The sequence below is a fragment of the Rutilus rutilus genome (genome assembly GCF_951802725.1).
Source record: "Rutilus rutilus genome assembly, chromosome: 10".
NCBI lineage: Eukaryota > Metazoa > Chordata > Actinopteri > Cypriniformes > Leuciscidae > Rutilus > Rutilus rutilus.
This window is the reverse complement of record NC_140215.1, coordinates 35,462,314-35,482,703: the sequence shown is the minus strand read 5'-3', so window position 1 is coordinate 35,482,703 and position 20,390 is coordinate 35,462,314. Positions and strand designations below refer to the sequence as shown.

The 20,390-nt window shown below is 38.4% G+C and overlaps 1 protein-coding gene across 6 annotated transcripts in view; it reads right to left on the bottom strand.

Annotated features, from left to right (window-relative positions):
* osbpl6 (oxysterol binding protein-like 6) overlaps nucleotides 1-19,753 on the bottom strand; it is a 75,534-nt gene extending 55,781 nt beyond the window's left edge. For all 6 annotated transcript variants that reach the window (XM_084421803.1, XM_084421805.1, XM_084421807.1 and 3 more), the window contains exon 1: nucleotides 19,508-19,753. The gene's annotated coding sequence lies outside the window, so the exon portion shown is untranslated. The remainder of the gene's footprint in view (nucleotides 1-19,507) is intronic.
* Between the last annotated feature and the right edge of the window lie 637 nt (nucleotides 19,754-20,390).

Genomic DNA, 20,390 nt, shown 5'->3' with positions numbered 1-20,390 from the left:
GAACATGATTTTGGCAGGATTAGGACTAAGTCTAAACATTAGGGGTATTATTGGTATTTTGGGTGAACTTATAACACAATACATATTGTTGCATTTTTGTATTGCGATATATTGTGACACGATTTATTGTTACACCCCTAATAAACATCCCATAAAGCAAACTTATCTAATTTATAATAAAGCACCAAACTCAACAAAAAGAAGTAAATAATGCTGTTCTTTTTGTCTATATGATTGAGCTCCCCATGACCGTTTGAAATATATATGCATGCTTGAAACTGTTTAGATGAGTGTCAGTCACTGAAATGGTTGGTGTGTGGTTACCTGAGGACAGGAACAGAACAGCCAAGCCTATCAGACACCAGCGTAACTGAGCTCTCACACGGATCCCACTGCCTCTACACACACACACACACACATATATGACCTGTCTATCAAACTGACCCAACACAAAGCTCCTTCTCAAACACACAAGTGTTCGATTACATCTGATACAGCCTCTTCTCCACAAGCAACGATCAGAAACCTCTAGCCTATAACTAATGCAACAGTTAATAACAGGAGTAATTACCCACTAAACACAAGCTCTAATAAGCCAACAAGAAGCCTTTCGGAAATCAATCTAAGACCTACATATCCATACAGATTATAATTCAGAGTAATATATCTAAAATCCAGCAACCCAAGAATAGCTCAGGTAGAGAGTAGCACACTGGACTCACAGCCAGTGTTAAATATTAATGCTCCAGGACTATCCTACGAATAAGGTATGGTGTAATTCAGAAGCGTATCCTGGGAGATTTCCCGTTGGGATTCAACAAGGAGCTGCGATCATTTTCAGAGCTTTTTCAAATGAATTCCTGTTCAGGTGAGTCTCTCCAGATGTGTTTCATCTGCGGATGTTCCTCAGGAACTGCTCAGTGAATTTGGCTTCACAACATTTAATGTGAACCGAGACGCTCAAAAACAAAGACTTATTTAACAACAATAAAATGGAGAAGAGAAGAACATATCCTGAGCCATGAAAGCAAAATTAGATCCCTCCTGTTGACCAATCACATTTATTAAGGCTAATTTCTAATCATTAACCTAAGTTATGGAGAAGAAACACATTTTATATAAATGCCATGTTACTTGTTACTAAAATTTTCTGTTTCAGTCTCCTAGGTTACTCATTGTTTGATTATCGTTTGCACCTGATGTTCATTTAGTTGATTAGTTTGCTCTTGTATTTAAGCCCTGTGTCTTTCCAGTTCATTTTCAATCCTCATCAGTACTAAGTTGGTTGTTCTGTTCGTGTTCCTGAGATTCTAGAGTGTTTTCTGAAGATTTGAGTTTGTTTCTAATGAAAGTATCTGCTGCATCTAGATCGTGCCAACTTTCTTTTTTTCTGCAATCAGCACAAATGACACTAATGAAGCTGGTCTCAGGACTTATTTTACTCACCTTCACTGCAGTAATAAATGGACAGTTTGAAAGAACTGAACAAATTAACGTCCTAATCTGAGGTATAAAATGAACATCTCTTTTATCTCATATTATTTCTGCTCTCATACTCATGAGACCAGACAAGAAGTGGACAAAACATTGGCCTGATATTCACAATGTTGCTTAATTTTTACATTTCCAACAAAATAATATCAAATCACTTGTTTTTTTATTTCAAATTTTGATTTAACTACTTGTGATAATGAGCTACTTGATACCCAACCCTCTAAGAAATTCCCCAAATGGAATAAAGAAAATCTCTCAATATTCCTTTTTTTTTCTTTTTCTGTTAACGTTTTCCATGAGATGCATCAGTAACATTTAAAGTCTTTAAGCTTCTCTCATCGCAGCATCTGATGTTTGATTCCCCTTGACTCAGCACAATCCTGCCAGCCGGGAATAACGGAAAAACCTTCCTTCCACTGACACTGTTAACGGGAAATTAGGTTCATTCTTCCATTCATGTCACATATTCGACTACAGGTTTTCCGTAAACCATCCCTCAGCACAATGGAGATTGATGAAGAGCTTCAGAGAATGTTGTTGTACTAAGCGAACCCCCCACACAATGACTGGGTGACTGTTGGTGTGAGGTGTGTGCGGGCCCACGTGCCCCATACTGTGCACAGATCAGCTTCACTGCGCGTTACAGCCATTTAAGACCTCACAAATGTCATTGTGAGTCAGCTCTAGCAACTATCCACAGTACAGGACTCAATAAGTGAGTTAGTTACTAGTGTATTTATAACTTTGATATACCTTAAAGAATCTTCATATTCAATGCCACAGGGAAAACGGCCATATAGACATATGAAAATTTGGGTAATTTTGTTGAAATAGCTTTCACACGCACAGGGAGGCTTTATTTAAAACGTTGAACTAAATTTATTTTAAAAAAGACAAGTAAACATTCAGTGATAAAATAAACAAAATTGCAAACAGCAGCACGTATAAATACAATAGAATAAATAGACAAATGAAATAAGCATGACTATAGTTTTTCAGGTGGGCCTAACAGTAGCATTCAGGTGAGAAATACTACAGAAATTAAATAAAATTATCAAATGTACAGCAGTGGATCATTTTCACTGTAAAAATTAAATACAGATTAATGCTTACAATTAAAGTGTTTTTGTCTCTTGTCTGATTTACATGACAGACGACAGCAGGTTTATGAGGCTGCTGTCACTTTAGGAGCGAACGCACAGATGAGATCCAATATACTGATACACATGCGTTTTCTTTCTCAACTATTTACGTTCCCAAACTGAATGTGTTTGCGTGAATACTTTCCAAAACGCCATTTTGACACAGTTTTGTTAGTATTCGACCGTTTAAAGGGATATTTCACCCAAAAATGTAAATTACTCAAACTCAAGTTGTTCCAAACCTGTATAAATTTATTTCCTCAGCTGAACACATTTTGAAGAAAGAAACACATACAGTGATTTGAAGAATGTCAGCAACCAAACAGTTAATGGTCCCTATTGACTTCCATAGTATTTTGTTTTCCATATTATGGAAGTCAGTGTCAATCCTTGTCTTACTCACTAAAGGGTTCAGATCCCTGTCCCTGTCTTGTCCTCAAATGTTTTTGGACAGCCACATTTTGTAAGGATTGCCCTGAGCAGCTCTCGATCCACAGTGTCAAATGCTTCGGAGAGATAAAAAAATGCCATGAAAAGGTCCTGATGTTGTTCACTACATTTTTCTTGCAGCCGTCTAACTGTGAAAATCATGTCCAGCACTTCCTGAAACCACACTGTGACTCAGTGATGTTCAGTTAAAGGGGACATATCAAGAAAATCGGACTTTTCCAGTGTTTAAGTGCTATAATCGGGTCCCCAGTGCTTCTACCAACCCCGAAAAAGTATAAAAAAAAACAGTAACTTTGTTTTGGTGAGCCTTTCTCTGCAAGCATGTCAGAAAATAAGCCGATCAGACGTCAGAAATCAGATGCTCCCAAGGTCTAAAATAAAAATTCTCATAAAAATATTTTAGCCATGAATACAACCAACTAGCTCTAAGATAAATCACAACATTGTACAACAAATACAAAGCTACAAGACAATGGTGAAATGCAAAACTATTCACTTATAAAACCACTGATATTTCATGACAAAGACATGATTATGAAAGTATGAAAACAATATGTTTTATTGGCTTCAAGGGTATGTTATCATTTTCATTTCCATGGAAACCGGAACATCTGATTGGTGATGGATTATGGTTAGTGTAGTTCTTTGGGACTTTGACTATTAAACACAATCTTTTAAAAAATAAAGTGACATATGGCTTGTATAAAGTGACATTAATGGCCCTTTTCCACGTGCACTCTCTTCAGCCGTGACTATATTCACAGCATATGAAAGCATCTCTGTGCAGTGAGTGTAGATTAAACTGTGTGGTGTGTTTCAGATGCTGAATGTCAACAGCATATTTAATTATTAAAGTTGTTCTTCTGCAGTTATGTAGTTCAGTGGTTCAGAAGGGGTCACCGCCTGGGGAGAAAATCTGTTTCTGTGCCTTCCTCTTTTTTTATTGAGTCTAAATTGCTTCTTTTGTAGGATAAAGACCTAGAAAATCACAGACTATATCCAATGATTGTTTGCGGATTTGTCCAGCATATAATAAAGCTTTTTAAAGAAAAATGTACACCAAAAAACTCAATAAATCTCTTCACAGATCACAATTAATGTTGGAAAATATATGTTTTTGCTCATTAAGACGCGTCACGCCAAGCTTGGCCTCATCATTATTTTACCAGCCATTTAAATGTTTTCCTATTCATAAAAATAACCCCTAGTTAAGTCATGAGACAGAAGGCAATGCCTCTGTCACGCTCAGTGCGATCTGTGAGTGATCTGGCAATTAAAGCTGAATCTCTGTGATCATCATGACACCTGCTGTGTTTGCTAGGGCTGGCCTGACTCTATTGATTAATCAATCTGAATCAATCTTCATTTGACGAACCAAGATCGACTGATCTAGTCTATGCTGTTTTCAGTAATGTCACTAAACATTATTTGTAGTGCCTGGCATCCATTAATCGCAATAAGCTTTGTGCTATTTTGATATGAAACAAAGTCTCGGCTTTCAAACTCTATCAAGACAGCGTGACGGATTGCTTCTGCCGCCTCGGCTCAAACAGCTAACCAATCATATCTTCCTCTTCAGTTACAGCACAACATCATGGACTCTGTTGCTGATTTCAACCTTAATTATTATAATAACACAAAAAACTGACAGGGTTCCCTGAGTAGATTACAGCATTAGTTGAGAGATCGTTTTCCTTATGAAATATTGGCATGTGCTGTGCCTTATAAACCAATATTACATCGAAACGAGCTTATAAAACAGAATCGAATCGATTTGTGAAATCTGACATGAAAATATTACTGAAATATTGTGAAATATTACACTAAAAAGTGTATTCATTATGTTTTGTAACTTATTAATAGTCACGTTTTGGCCCGTTAATGAACAAATCTTAGGTGTTTACCTAAGATTTGTTCATTAACGGGCCAAAACGTGACTATTAATAAGTTACAAAACATAATGAATACACTTTTTAGAGTAATATTGTAGTTATTTTTAAATAGGATGTTAATATACACTAATATTAAAGTATAGGTTGCTTGTTAATAGTGTAAGTCCATGGTTTTGTTGGCGTGTGTTTACTTCAAACTCACAACGGATCAAAACATGCACGTTTTCAACATATTGAAACATGGATGCAACATTTTTCAGCGAATAGCGTTATTTTAATTGGACTGTATGGCTTAGGAATACTTTAAATATAATGCACAATTTATGGACGACTTCTATGATTGCCTCATGGTGCTGTTTGGAGATTGTCACCTTGTGGTCACTTTCATTGTACAGGAAACAAGTCTGATAATTATATCCAATCTTCTTTTGTGTTGCACAGATGAAAGAACTTCCTTTGGGAATGAGATGAAGGGGAGTACGTTTTCATTTTCAGTCGATTATTTCTGAGAAACGCTTGTTTTTAAGAGTCCCCGATGTTGAGGGAAGCTGTGGGTTGTAGAGGCCCTTCTGAAGCCTCTCCTCGGCACCATCGTTTGATCAGTTCCAGGCTGTTATGTTTGCTGTATCTCACCAGCTGTGTTCATGCAGATTAGTCAGCGGAGCTTATGAGGCCAATCGCCGTTGTGTTCATCACCGCCACTTCCCAAGCTTCACCGAGGGTCAACTGAGGTGCAGTCATTTCTGCAGAGAGATTAGAGAAGTGCCATCTCAGCCTCACCAGGTTTCCTGTCAGTTAGGAAGTCTCTTCTCAACGGCCGTCAGCTGGAAACAGATTCCCATGGAAAGTTGATTCCCATCTTCAGTTTATACATAGCTGAGCAGTTGAGGAACTTCTCTCCTCTTTTTCCAAGGCTGTTTGACTTCATATACTGTGCTCACCTTCACAAGCTCCAAATACAGCACCGTCAAAAAATAAAAATAGCACCATAAAAGTGGTCCATAAAACCTGTGTGCTATTTAGTCATACGATAGCTTTGTGTGAGGATCTGACAGAAATGTAATTCTGTTCCTCACAAATAGCTGTTATACGTCTTAAAGTCGTCTCAAATCATCTTTGATCAGCAAAATGACATATTTAAATGTTTTTTCCTTGAAAAAATATTTATTCATGCCTTAAAATAGCTTGAATGTAACTCTGTCTCATTTAGTATACGTGGTTCTATGAATATGCAAATGAGCCACGCCTCCACTCACTCACTCAGCTCAGAGATCCACTGGTTGACGATCACACGTTGATCTGATTGGTTACCAGTGTTGGGCAAGTTACTTAAAAAAAGTAATTAGTTATAGTTACTAGTTACTTCTCACAAAAAGTAACTGCGTTAGTAACTGAATTACATCATTACAAAAGTAACTAATTACCGGGTAAAGTAACTATTGCGTTACTTAAAAAAATAAAAAAAATAAAAAAAAAAGTTTAAATATAAGAAATTTCTTGGATACCCCAATATGAAATGTTAAATGAATTAAATAGACACTAAATAGAACATGCTTCTTAAGAAATGTACCAAAAATAAATAAATTGTCATAGAAAATATAGCCTTCTTACACATACACTAGTGCATATCATTAAAATGATAAAACTCCTTTACAACTGGTAGACTGTATTGCCTACTTGAAGTATTTTCTTCCTCACAATATTAAGTTTAACAAAAAGTGCTCTCAATATAATACTGAACAATGTACCAACATAAATAATAATAATAAAATATAATCTTTTGGGGCTTTATTTTTATAACCTACAGAGAACGTCATCATCAGAGGTTAGCCAAATTCTAGTCGTGTTAACAACCGGTCAAACAAATAGCCATGTTTGAACGTTCCCTGCAGGTTATTTTGGAGTTTATGTTAGGCTATATAAACTAATTAAAACATTGCATATGATACCAATATGCTACAGAGATTATTCTAATGCTGAAATGTGTAATTTATTTATAAAGTAAAGTATTCAAGTATTTATGCTCGTTGTTCGGACACATTCGGTCTCTGTCGCGCACTGTCGAGCGCGTTCTCGGACACACTCGGTCTCTCTCGCGCACTGTCGAGCGCTTTCTCGGGCACACTCGGTCTCTCTCGCGCACTGTCGAGCGCTTTCTCGGGCACACTCGGTCTCTCTCGCGCACTGTCGAGCGCTTTCTCGGGCACACTCGGTCTCTCTCGCGCACTGTCGAGCGCTTTCTCGGGCACACTCGGTCTCTCTCGCGCACTGTCGAGCGCTTTCTCGGACACACTCGGTCTCTCTCGCGCACTGTCGAGCGCTTTCTCGGATAACGGTCTCTCTCTCGCACTGTCGAGCACGTGGACACACTCGGTCTCTCTCGCGCACTGTCGAGCGCGCTGGCTCGCGGCATTTGCCTCGCTTTTGTCCAGTCCGGCGCCTCATAAACACACACAGAGAGAGCCTACTCGGATGAAAACCGCTTCAGTGAGCTCAATTATAGTAACGCCGCATTTTTATTGACAGTAACGGCAACGGCGTTGTAACGGAGGAAACAGTAATTAGTTTGATTACTCGTTACTGACAAAAATAACGCCGTTAGTAACGCCGTTTATTTATAACGCCGTTATTCCCATCACTGTTGGTTACAAGGTAGTTTGTGACGTCAGAAACACCAGCGATTTCTAACCGTGTTTTTGAGACTGTCTTTGGTTCACTGCAGTTTTAAGGAGGAAATACTCAGCAATGGTGTCGACTTATGAATTTACACATGGTTTGTCTTAAAGCGTATTAAAAACAAAACATAGACACATAAACAACATTAAAAACTTGATTTTCACCACAGGGGGACTTTAAATTTGTTTTATAATTCTATTATAATTGAAGCTAAAGAAACTGAATACAGTGTTATCGCATCATGTACACCATGAACTGGTGTATCAGAGATTGCAACATAAAATCTTTAGTGAATTGAAACCGTGACCATAAAGCCAATATATAAACTGAACCATGATAAATTTGACATCTTTAAACCCGTAGTGACCGCCACATAGACACATAAACAACAATAAAAGCTTGATTTTCAGCACAGGGGGACTTTAAGATACTTTTATAGTGACCTTTTGTCACTCCTCAAGCTCACGAGTGTCCGTCCCATGCCAAACATCACATTTTGTATTTTACTGAAGAAAGTTTTATCATGTATCAAACCTGGGTCTCTTTCGGGAATGTATTTGGTTCTCTCAAAACCCATGATGTCAGTCTATGGAAGATTGAGATGATACGATTCGATTTTGGTGAAAATCGGACAAACGGTCTAGGAGTGAAAACCAAGATGGCGGACAGTAAGTTCGGCCTCTTTTCTTTTTTTTGACTGATGCTCATTTCTGTTTGAATGAGATGAACTGCATTCTTCCAGTGAAACCCAACGAAGGTGCACGAGAATATAGGCAGTCTACATTTCGTCTTCTCTAGTGGTTCACTTTCTTATAATCTCCCATTATTGTGCGAGGCCTGTGGACTCCCTCTCCACCCTGATTATCTGTTCAGCAAACCTCTCCCACACACGCTTCAGGCAGAATGGAGATACTAACCAAAATAAAAGACACAAATGTATGGATTATTATTACAATGACCATTATAAGAATGGCTTCTTTAAGAAAAAAAGTTCAAGATGAACAAGATTTTAGCAACATTCAGAACCCCTTAGCAAACAATTCCCTTACAACCACCATTAGCACTAATCACATATTCATCTGAAAATATTAAAATATAGTTTCTCTGTCAAACTGATCCGCATTGTTGATCAGGAATTGTTTTACATGGCTAATCCACTGTGAAAATAACATGGAAAGGTTAGAAAATGGAAGGTCCTTGCTTATTTGGTCCAATAACAGGGTTTTATCTGATTTGTTAGACGAAGAGCACAGACGTGTGAGGTATGTTGCATTGGGAGATATGTAAAATCCTCTCGACAGGAGGTTGAGATCTCACGCTGCTTCATCTGCATCCCGGAGCAAAGACACAGTTGTGCCCTTTATCAAGTCGTCATACTAAATCCCAAGGCAGGGACCGATTAGGAGTCGCTTTAGGTGTCATTTACACCTGATGTTAAAGGTTGGGTGGGCAATTTGTGTTTTTCATAAACACTCAGGGCCCTATTTCACTTCGGGCGTGTCTGAATCCACCTTTGCTAGTTTAACGACGGGAAAAATGGTCAGCGCTCCCGGCGCATGGTCTAAAAGTGTTGTCCCTATTCTCTTAATAAGTAATGGGTGTGTTTTGAGTCTCATCTCCTATTCCCTTTAAATGCCAGTTGTGCTCACGCCATGGCGGATTCGCTATTTACATGACGGAATTTGATAGTGGAAAGACCGAACAATTTGAGCGCAAACGCGTCTGCTCATGCGCGAGGTAAAAGTGCACCAGCGACCATCTACGGGACAAGCCGGATTCACCATATCTTTATGTAGGCTACACAATAATAATCTTTTACACTGTAATCCTTTTATTCTAGATATTTGGCATGTTTGTGTGCTGCTGTGCGTCCCTGTGTGTGTAATAAGAAGAGTGTATGCACATTGTGGACCCGCCTATAGGTGCACATTACTAACGCACTCATTAAATAACAAAAAATATATATTGCGCCATTGACTTTATACCAGGCTTCAGTTGGTCAATGGCTCAGTCTATTTCAGTTCCTCAAAATAGCAACAGTCCAACAATGCGCCAGAACACACCTGGTTTTCAGACCAGCACACCCATGGGCGCACAAATGGGCGCAAATGCATTTGCTATTTAAACAACGCGGCGCAGGACGTGAAAATGATAACTGTGTCGGGCTGAAACTAGCAAAACACACTTGCGTCTCGCTTGGCGCTGCATTATGCCGGGTGTAAGATAGGGCCCTTAGTGCTATACTGCCTATATACCAAAATCTATTTAAAATACATTTAGTTCATACTGAGTATAGTACAAATCAATATTTACTGACATATCGCTTTTAGACTTACTGATAAATATTATAATTAAACTTTATTTGGAGTACTTCTTTACTGCACAATGCACATTTCTTAATATTAAGCCTAAATGTGTTTTAATATCATTATTAGTAAGGATAGTATGATCTCTGTATAATGTCAGTCGTTAAAGGGATACTCCACTTTTTTCGGAAATATGCTCATTTTACAACTCCCCCAGAGTTAAACAGTTGAGTTTTACCGTTTTAGAATCCATTCAGCCGAACTCCGGGTCTGACAGTACCACTTTTAGCATAGCTTAGCACAGATCATTATTTCTGATGAGTCCAGTAGCATTTCTTTCAAAATGACCAAAGAGTTTCAATATTTTTCCTATTTAAAACTTGACTCTTCTGTAGTTAAACCGAGTACTAAGATCGACGGAAAATGAAAAGTTGCGATTTTCTAAGCCTATATGACTAGGAACTATACTCTCATTCCGGCGTAATAATCAAGGAACTGTGCGGCCGTACCATGGGTGCAGCAGGCGTAATGATATGACGCAGCGCCTGAAAATAGGTCTAATAGGTTAGACAAACTTAGTCCCGGTCACGTTGGAAGAAGTTACCGAGCTGGGGACTATTTTCAGGCGCTGCGTCATATCATTACGCCTGCTGCACTCATGGTACAGACACACAGTTCCTTGATTATTACGCCGGAATGAGAGTAGTTCCTAGCCATATAGGCTTAGAAAATCGCAACTTTTCATTTTCCGTCGATCTTAGTACTCGGTTTAACTACAGAAGAGTCAAGTTTTAAATAGGAAAAATATTGAAACTCTTTGGTCATTTTGAAAGAAATGCTACTGGACTCATCAGAATCAATGATCTGTGCTAAGCTATGCTAAAAGTGGTACCGTCAGACCCGGAGTTCGGCTGAATGGATTCTAAAACGGTAAAACCAGAGACTATTTATTATGAGACATGCCACTTCCTCAATCCTCAATACAACTATATAAGGAAAACCCGTAACGGCAAAGATGGCGGTTGTGTGCACATGTCCCGCCCCTCCCGCTGGTAAGCCAATCATCTGCTTTTAAAAGTCAAGCCAGGAAACATTTAAGCCTATCGTCTGGTTCCACTGGCGCATGCGCACAGTTGAGGTTTTGCGACAGCGGAGAGAGAGAGAGCGCCCCGGTCGCGCGCGCGCTCTCTCTCTCTCTCTCTCTCTCTCAGAGCCAGGCAAAAGTGTAAACAAGACGTCTTCACCGTCTCCAAATTAAGCGCTGTTGCTCTCTCTCCCGCACGCGTATTAATCAAAATAAAACAACATTATGGTAAAAGGTCGGAAGACCGAAGTTTCATGTGAAGCATTCTGAGATTTTTTTTTTCCTGAATTACCGCTGGGTGTGATTTGTGCTAAAATACGTTGCCTTATCTTCTCTGAAATGCATTCCGCTGACATAAAATTACTCTCTAAATAAACGAAAAAACCTATCCAGTGATGTAATGTTTTCTGTGTTGACACTAACCTTGTGGGATGTCCATGTCCTAACTGCTGGGATAATCACACAACCGTATGACACGTCCAATTCGCGAACTAATGACTCTTTTGAACCGATTCATGTAAATGAATAGTTAAAACAACTTATCTATATAATACATTGTTATTACTGATAAAGTGCAAACCTGCTTATATTTAAATAATGGAGAACAATATTGACATTGATTATTGCACAACACCGGCATTCTGGATAGAGACGTAAAAGAAGTTGGTGTCGTAAACTCTTGCGCATGCGTAGTAAAGTATAACCTGTGGGGAAAAAGGCATTTTAAACCTTATTTTGGGGCAAAGTCATCAAACTTTTTCAGCGATTTTTATCATATTTTACTGCTGTTTCTATACATGCAGTTTTTATGTCCCGGTGACCAGTTAAAGTGCAGTTCTGACTCTCTGCCCATTCATTTAGATAGGAGCCTGGTCTTGTTAGTCCGAAATAGCTGCCCGGAGGCGTTGCCAAGATGGCGGCCGAGTGGCACGACTTGCCTAAAAGGACTTTGGTAAAACTCAACTGTTTAACTCTGGGGGAGTTGTAAAATGAGCTTATTTCCGAAAAAAGTGGAGTATCCCTTTAAAACAGAAACAGACAGAATGGAAATGAGCAACACACCGTAGATGATGTATGAGGAGCCATTTGGAGGTCATCAAACTAGAATAAAAATAATGGATTCCTGATATATAAGGAATCCAAATTTGCTTTGTCATTCAAGACACAAGAGACACAACTTTCAAAGTCCAGCTAATGAAACTGAGCTGTACAGAACTCACGTGACTCTGAACTCAGACAGATGAATCCAGTACACCTGAACACACACACATACAGTAGGCTACATGTCAATGATGCCTGATACGTGTTCAGAAACTCAGCCCGTCACAGTGAGATATAGATCTTTTTTTTAGTAAATGTCACAATCATAATCTAATGCAGGTGTTGCAAAGATTATTAAGTTGATGTTATTAAAGGACAGAGCAGAAAAGTCTTTAAGACACCCAACAGCAAATCTGCAGCTTGTGAGTAAAGGTTCGATCATAATAGCGAAACATTGGCCAAACATCGCAGAAAAAAATGCTCTATTGTCTCCAATAGCGTAGCGACGCAATGAAGCACAGCTAACCTAGAAGCCACTTTCAAACCCAGCAGCTTTCTGGTGGTCAACGCAACAAGCTCTCATGCAGAAATACAGATTGCATGGATTCCTAATATATCAGCAAAGTTGAGTCCTAATATAATTCGCCGGAGTTGAGTCGCACCTTAAGTGCAGCAAAGTGCTGTTATGGATTTGATTTATGTTTTGCTCAGCATGCCGTTCGTCCCCACAATAAAAAGAAAGTAAGTGGGTAAAGTTCAATGAATTAAAATCACATGTTCTGAGCACAATCAGATCAGTTTTATATGCTGTTATGTATTATGAGGTTGATTTCTGAGCTTAGTGGGCTTATCAGCGCTATTCCTAATAAAATCATTTGACCAAAAAACATAAAGTTAACACTTACATTAGATCATTAGTTATTTTCATGCTAAAGAAGATTCTTAATTATTATTATATATATTATTATTATATATATTTTTTTTATTATTTATTAATTTTTGTTCTTCTGCGTATGTTTTTTCTGGTCACAGGCAGTGTGATCTGCTAGCTGCAAATACTCATGAAATACATCTTTCAAATACAGAGAAGAAGAAGAATTTTTAGAAGATACTTCAACCAAAAACAATATATTTTTTTGTCATTATTCACTCCTTGATATAATGATAGATGATATTTTGATTAAAGCTTATTAAATTAAAGCTGCAACAGTCGAGTGCATGATGTGTCCAACCCTCCACACTTCATTTTGTTGGTTAATTTTAGTGTATTATCCGGGTATAAGTGCACTTTTTCTTTTGTGTGATTATTAGCACTATTAACACTTCATATTTATAAGTCATAGAATAGTGCACAAGTACGCGACTTCGGCGGCACTGAGAGACATTTCTCAAAATATCTTCTTTTATGCTCCATAGAAGAAAGTATTCTGGATACTATAAAAATAGCATTTTTTCAGTCTTCTCAAATGGCAAAAATGGCACAACTTTTACAGTGACTGTCAGACAGTAGCAACACAACAACAGAACTGGAAATCTGATCCAAAATGGCCGTAACAAATGACTGCATTTGGTGTGAAACAAATCATTTATCTTTTTTAATTTTCCCAATAAACAGCAAGTGGGCTTATATGATCCATGGGCTTTTAAGGTCACATCCCCTACACATTAAACATTTTGCCAGGGCAAATTAGCGTGATACCGCAATTCACAAACAGCGGCGATGGAAGTGGAAAGTTCTGCGCGTGATCTACTGATGACACGCACATTAATGAACAGCCGGATCATTCCCATAGTGACTAGAGGTCGACCGATAGTGGATTTTACCGATACCGATATATATATATTTTTCTAATACTTTGTTAATTGAGATGCAACAACGTATGCCAGTGTAATACAACAATACCCTACATTAAAAAGTTAGATCTCATTTACATAATAAGAAGAAAAAAAACCGATACCGATATTTAGGTTTGACCGTTCATGCCGATAACCGATTATTCAACCGATATTTCTTAAAATGGATACTGGGATTAAAAACAAACATAACACTCAAGGTAAAACAGTGCTGAACTGAAATGTGTTACATGAAATAAATATATAAATATGAATATATTAAAATGAGAAGTTCTACAGAACGAAAATAATTTTAAACATTAAAATATTACAGGTCAAATGTGTGTTTCTTTACCTATAACCTAGAAACATAGCCTATGTAAATTTCCTAGGTAACACTTTGCAAGTCCCAGTTGTTAACAAGGATGTATTAGCTAGCTTTCATGACCTATATGCATTATGCAATAAAATCTTTCAATGCATGTATTAATATTTGAGCAATTCAATTGCACCTTGATCATTCATGTAAGTTCATAGTACATTAACTAAGGTAATAACAGGTCAAATAAAAATTCAAACTCAATTTAAAATGTAATCTTATTGTAAAGTGTTACCATTTAATATAAATCCAAAGATTCATGCTTAAAATGACATAAATGTAGACCTATATTACATGTACAGTCTCTCACTTTATTTGCTTATTAGAACACTTGATGATTATCTAATCAAAATAACAATAAGTATTGCAGTGATAAACAAAAAATTGAATCTAATGTGTTTCTGATTTGTTTATGTCTCTGTCGACTGCATGAACATCAATGTAGAGAAAGCAATCACGTCACGACTCACGAGCTATAAATATGAAACTTCCCCGGCTAATGAATGCACAAAAGTGACCAGCTGGATATAAACTAATGCAAATAAATGGTGACAATTGCGACATTAAACATTTGGGTGAGGCTTGCGTGTGTTTTAACCGCTTGAGGTGCTAATGGTAGTCCTCACAGCCTCGACGGCAAACACACTTCGGTTCTCTCTCTGCTAATGCAGCATCTAGTCAACAAATTAATTACTTTATATAATGATATGGCAACATGTACTTTAGTGTTCTGTATTCGTACCGTTTCGCTGTCTGTGTGTGTGTGTGTGTGTAGGCTGCATCTGAAGTGTCAGCGCTCTCCGTATAATGTGTGATGTGTTAACGTAAACAACTCAGCCAGTGATAGTGGTTATTTGTCCTCTAGAGGACGATAGTAGTTTTAGTATTATAACAGAAATCGAATGCGTTTCTCCAGGGTCCGAAATTAACACCCGCCAAGCGCCAAATGCGGGTAGATTTTCCGTTTGGCGAGTAAATCTCAAAAGGCTATCCGCCACACTTGGCGGGTGAATACCAAAATAGTAATGTAATAAAATGTTTATTACAATTGCATTTTGTGATGTTATAAAATATCTAGCATGATGGCTCGGAGTTGTTGTGTTTGCCAGTCACTAATCTGGGGACGAGGTTAGCTAGCCACAGAACGTCTCTAGCGCTCCAAGTGTCACGAGCTAACTTCCGGTCTGCAGCCAGCTCCCACTTATTAGCTATTATGTGGCGACATTTACCAGGACTGAGCCAACCTTTGAAACAAAAACCCACAGACGAAAAGGGGGACGAATGACATAAAAAAAGAAAGTTTTGTGAGACACGTAGGTTTGGAGATAATGAAGTTTCAAGAGGCTGGATACAATATGATTCTGACGCTGTCGTGATGAGTTGTTCTGTGTGTCATCACCAGTATGCTAAAGATAAAAACAGAACATTTTTGCACTCTGTACAGCACTTTTGGTCAACTACAGTTTCTATAAGTGCTTTACAAATAGAGTTGATTACATTTTAGATTTGTTTTATTATACATTTCAAATTTTGCTCTGGACAATTTTTTATGTTTGTATTCAACATAATACCTTATAATACCTCAATTAAATGTACTGAAATGAATGTATATGTAAAAAAAAAAAAAAAAAAAGGCTGTTTATTATTTTGGCCGGTAAAAAATATGCTTGGCTGGTGGATTTTTTTCATCTACCAGTCCCCGTGGCAGGTGAGCCAAAAAGTTCATTTCGGACCCTGCGTTTCTCGCCGCTCTCCGGCAGTCAATCAACTATCGGCACCGATATATCGGCAAAACCTTGACCTCTAATAATGGCCAACACAATCTACCAGCTAGCGTCTGGTTTAAGACGTGCTTTTTATGGCGTTAAATAATGCTGCGAATACCAGTAAATTGACTAGGGAAACTTCAGTAAACCACCTTGCATGATTCACTTAAACACTCTCCTCCCATACATGTTTGCTTCTGAAAGGGAAACTCCTACAAATGCATATGCAATAAGATCAGCCGCAAAGATAACCCTGTCCACGCCTTTTTTCACTGCGTGTCTTCAGTAAATCCTGACAGTAGTTTTATAACGTCAAAACAGGGTTTACGCTGGCACAAGCTGTTACTAAATCTGACCTTTTCTCAAAGCTTCCCTCAACACGCTGTCTCCACCTGGTCAAGACCGTAACAACAACAACAACAACAACAACAGAACTGGAAATCTGATTGGCTCCAAAATGACCGTAACAAATGACCGTGTGCATTTGGTGTGAAATAAATCATTTATCCTTTTAATTTTTCCCAACTAACAGCAAGTGGGCTTATAAGGTCACATCCGCTACACATTAAACTAAGTGTGTGAACAGAGCTTTTCTCCACTGGCTGCTTCGACCTGTGTGAGGACGTCACTGGCAGAGCATGTACAACTACAGTAAACACAGAGGCAGACAGTGAACAGATGGACACACCGGCTCAGACCGGACCCTTTAAAGCAGGATAATGTCCCGGGCAAGACACCCGCCAAGACACGCGAAGAATCAAGCCGCTCCGTGAAGACTCGGGATTAGAGCGAGGCACACGAGCACACGCCGCACTGGAGATAAAACTCATTACTTTTATTGATCGGGATGTAGCTTTTGTTCTTTTATGTGGGCCACCCTCTCCCGAACGCTGAGCGTGGGACGGCCAGGATCCTGGAGCAGCACTTTTACAACAAACACTGCTGGGCCACTCCAACACAGCACACTCATTAGTGGTGTTTACTAAGACAACACCACTATTACTACACACATGCTTGAGCTTAGTGTGTGTGTGTGTGTGTGGGGGCTGTGTTGAAACCCCTAACTGAGGGAAAGTTCACCCAAAAGTTTTAATTGTCCTTCCAACCCTGCATGATATTTTGGTAACTATCTTAAATAGGTGTAGTGCTAATTTACTTAAACCAATTTAAAGAACAAAAAAACATAAGCGAATAACATAAAAATTACAAAAGCACATCAATTAGCCTACTAAAACTTAAATTCAAATTAAAATATATGAGAGAATTCAAAATTCATTTAATGAAGTCTGACGTAGTTTTGGACCCCATTGACTTTCATTGTATAGAAATCTTTTACATTTTCTTCTTTTGTGTCTTCGAATAACATAAAAATTACAAAAGCACATAAATTACTAAAACTTACATTTAAATTCAAATGAAAATGCAAAAATTCTGTGGAATTATTTTTGAAAACTGTAAAGTGTTTTTGCCCATTTAATGAAAGTCAATGGGGTCTTGAAGACATGGTTTTGAAGTACCGGTACTCATTTACTAAAACTAAAATAAAGAACAAAAAAAAAAAAACTAATAAAAATTACAAAAGCACATCAATTAGTAAAACTTAAATTCAAATGAATTCACTATTCTGTGGAATATACATATATATTGTTTCCCATTTAATGAAAGTCAATGGGGTCTGACTTAGTTTTGGACCCCATTGACTTTCATTGTATAGAAATCTTTCAAAATATCTTGTTTTGTGTCCCACAGAAGAAAGCAAGTCATTGGTGTGTGTGACTCATTCTGCCCGGTTTGCGCTGCCTGAAACCACGTGTGGTGTTGAGGTGCGGTCTATGACCACTTCTCCAAACGATTAGAGTTACTCCGCTCCTCAGTCTCCATTACAGGTGCTTTTCTGACTCCACAAACTCTTGCTTGTGATTGGCCACGCAGGCGGTGTCCATGACGACAGCATTCCTGTCCCAGCGTCCTGCATAATTAAAGGAGCCAGTAATTGGCGTAATCAAGCACTGGGTCAGTTTACAACCGTTAGAGGGGTCTTTGCATAGTCCAGAGAGGCGCAGACGACAGAAGAACTGTGCTTTCTTCAATGACTAAAGCTGTGAGGTCCACCGACATCCAAAACCAGCCTTAATTACGTCATTATAACGACACAACGCACTCATGAATTAAAAGACTTGCAGAATCAATGTAAACGACGGGTTAATTCATAATCATTTTAGTGTTTAATTAGTTAATAAAAATAACTAAAAACACATCAAAATTACTAAAACTTAAACTAAAATTCATATTAAAATAAACGCCAATTAAACAAACGGACCATTGGAAGAGAGCAGCCAGGACGCTCTATCAAAGTTCTCTCGAAGGCAATTGCAACTTTTTATTTTTAAATTCTGACTTTTTCCTGCAATTTTGAGGTCACATCTCGCAATTTTTCTCAGGATTGCGTGAAATAAACTTGCAATTGAAAGTTATAAAGTCAGAATTGTGAAATATACTCATAATTCTGCAAAAAGTAGTGCGAGATATAAACTTTTTTTCCCCCTCAGAATAGGACTATATAACTCGCAATTGTGAGTTTTAAGCTATATCACATTATAGTTTTTTTTATTATTATTATTCAGTGGTCGGAAACAAGCTTCCATAAATTTCTCCTTTCGTGTCCCACAGAAGAAACAAAGTCATCCTGGTTTGGAAAAACGTGAGGATGAGTAAACGATTATTTCCGATCTAGGCTATACTCCTTCAAACTTTAGGATAGAAACTAATTAAACAAACTCTATTGAAAGGGCAGGTGTGTGTTGAGTTTCTGCTGCTGTGCTGTAGTTCACAGAGAGTTAAACTAGAGTCAATGACTATGAAGTCAAACTAGCCATCTTAGACTGAACTTTGATGTCAATGTCATCATAACATCTTAAAGCTGGGGAATACTAGTGTCTCTAAAAGACACACCGCAATGTCACTGCCTGACCTTGGGTGTTTTGACCCCAAAACAGTCACTGGGTGTTGGACAACAGGGTCTAGATCAGGGCCAGACCCCCAAACACACACACACACACACACACACACAGGTGCTCAACACCAGCAGAAGCATAGCAGCACTTCAGGACGGCACGGTTAGGTAAACAAGGGTTTGTGTTTCAATCATCTCATATGGGGTCCAGTTCTTCGCAGATGGTCTGAGGAAACACATCATATAAGACTCAAGAACACATACAGGCTTCACATATATGAGCAGAATAACTCCAGAGGAGAGTTTCCCATCTGTGAAGATGCGTGGCTGCCATTCATCCATTTTAATCAGCTTATCAATAATATCTAGAGGACACTGGCGACGGGAGCTCTCAATCCTGAAGGAAATTAGCCGTTGGTGTCTGTGTGTGTGTGTGTGTGTGTGTGACAGAGAGAAGAAAATAAAAACCATGAAACGGAAGCGGTACGTACCAGCGGTTCGGTGTCCACATCGGCTCTTGGCGCAGAAACCGAGAAACCCGATGCTGTGAATTAGCGAAGCTGTTTTATATTTTTTTATCCCAGTCGGTCAGCGGTCAGTCCCCGCAGATAATCACAGTAATATTGGAGGGTATTGTCAAGGTTAGGTGTATGAAAGTGAGGAAAAGTGCTGTGTGAGGCTGGATTTGAAGGCAGTTTAGACGGATGCTGCGGTAACGGGGACTGCAGGTCTGCGGTAAAGCCCGGAGCGGATCACAGCCAGCGACACTGGACGCCGGAGACACGCAAAACCAGGAGCCCGGATTCCGGCTGGAGTTTCTCATGTGTTTTAGAAGTAATGTAGAACATTATAGGTACACACACACACACACATATATATATATTGATAGAATAAAAATATACAAAATGGACTAAATGAAAATCCAATAAGATAAGGGCAATGGAGTGTGTGTGTGTGTGTGTGTGTGTGTGTGTGTGTGTGTGTGTGTGTGTGTGTGTGTGTGTGTGTGTGTGTGTGTGTGTACACATTTATTGTATAAAAAATATACTGCAGGACAAAATGAAATAGGACAAGGGTAATGCTCAGACAATCACCATGCAAACCTCATATTGTTTCACATTTATTTGCCATTCTAAATCATTTAAAAAAGTTTTAGGGCTGCAAACCGAAGAGCTTATTAAATTAGCAAACATCCAATAAAAAATAATGTGTGCAAATCAGTAATGAGTAACACAGTAATAAAACTTCATGGATTTAAGAACTGAACAATACTTATTTGAACCCTGATGAATGATTGGAATATTAATTTATTTTACTGCACACTGGATCGCATGATGGATTTCGTCTGGAGTTTCTCATGTTTTAAGAATGTAA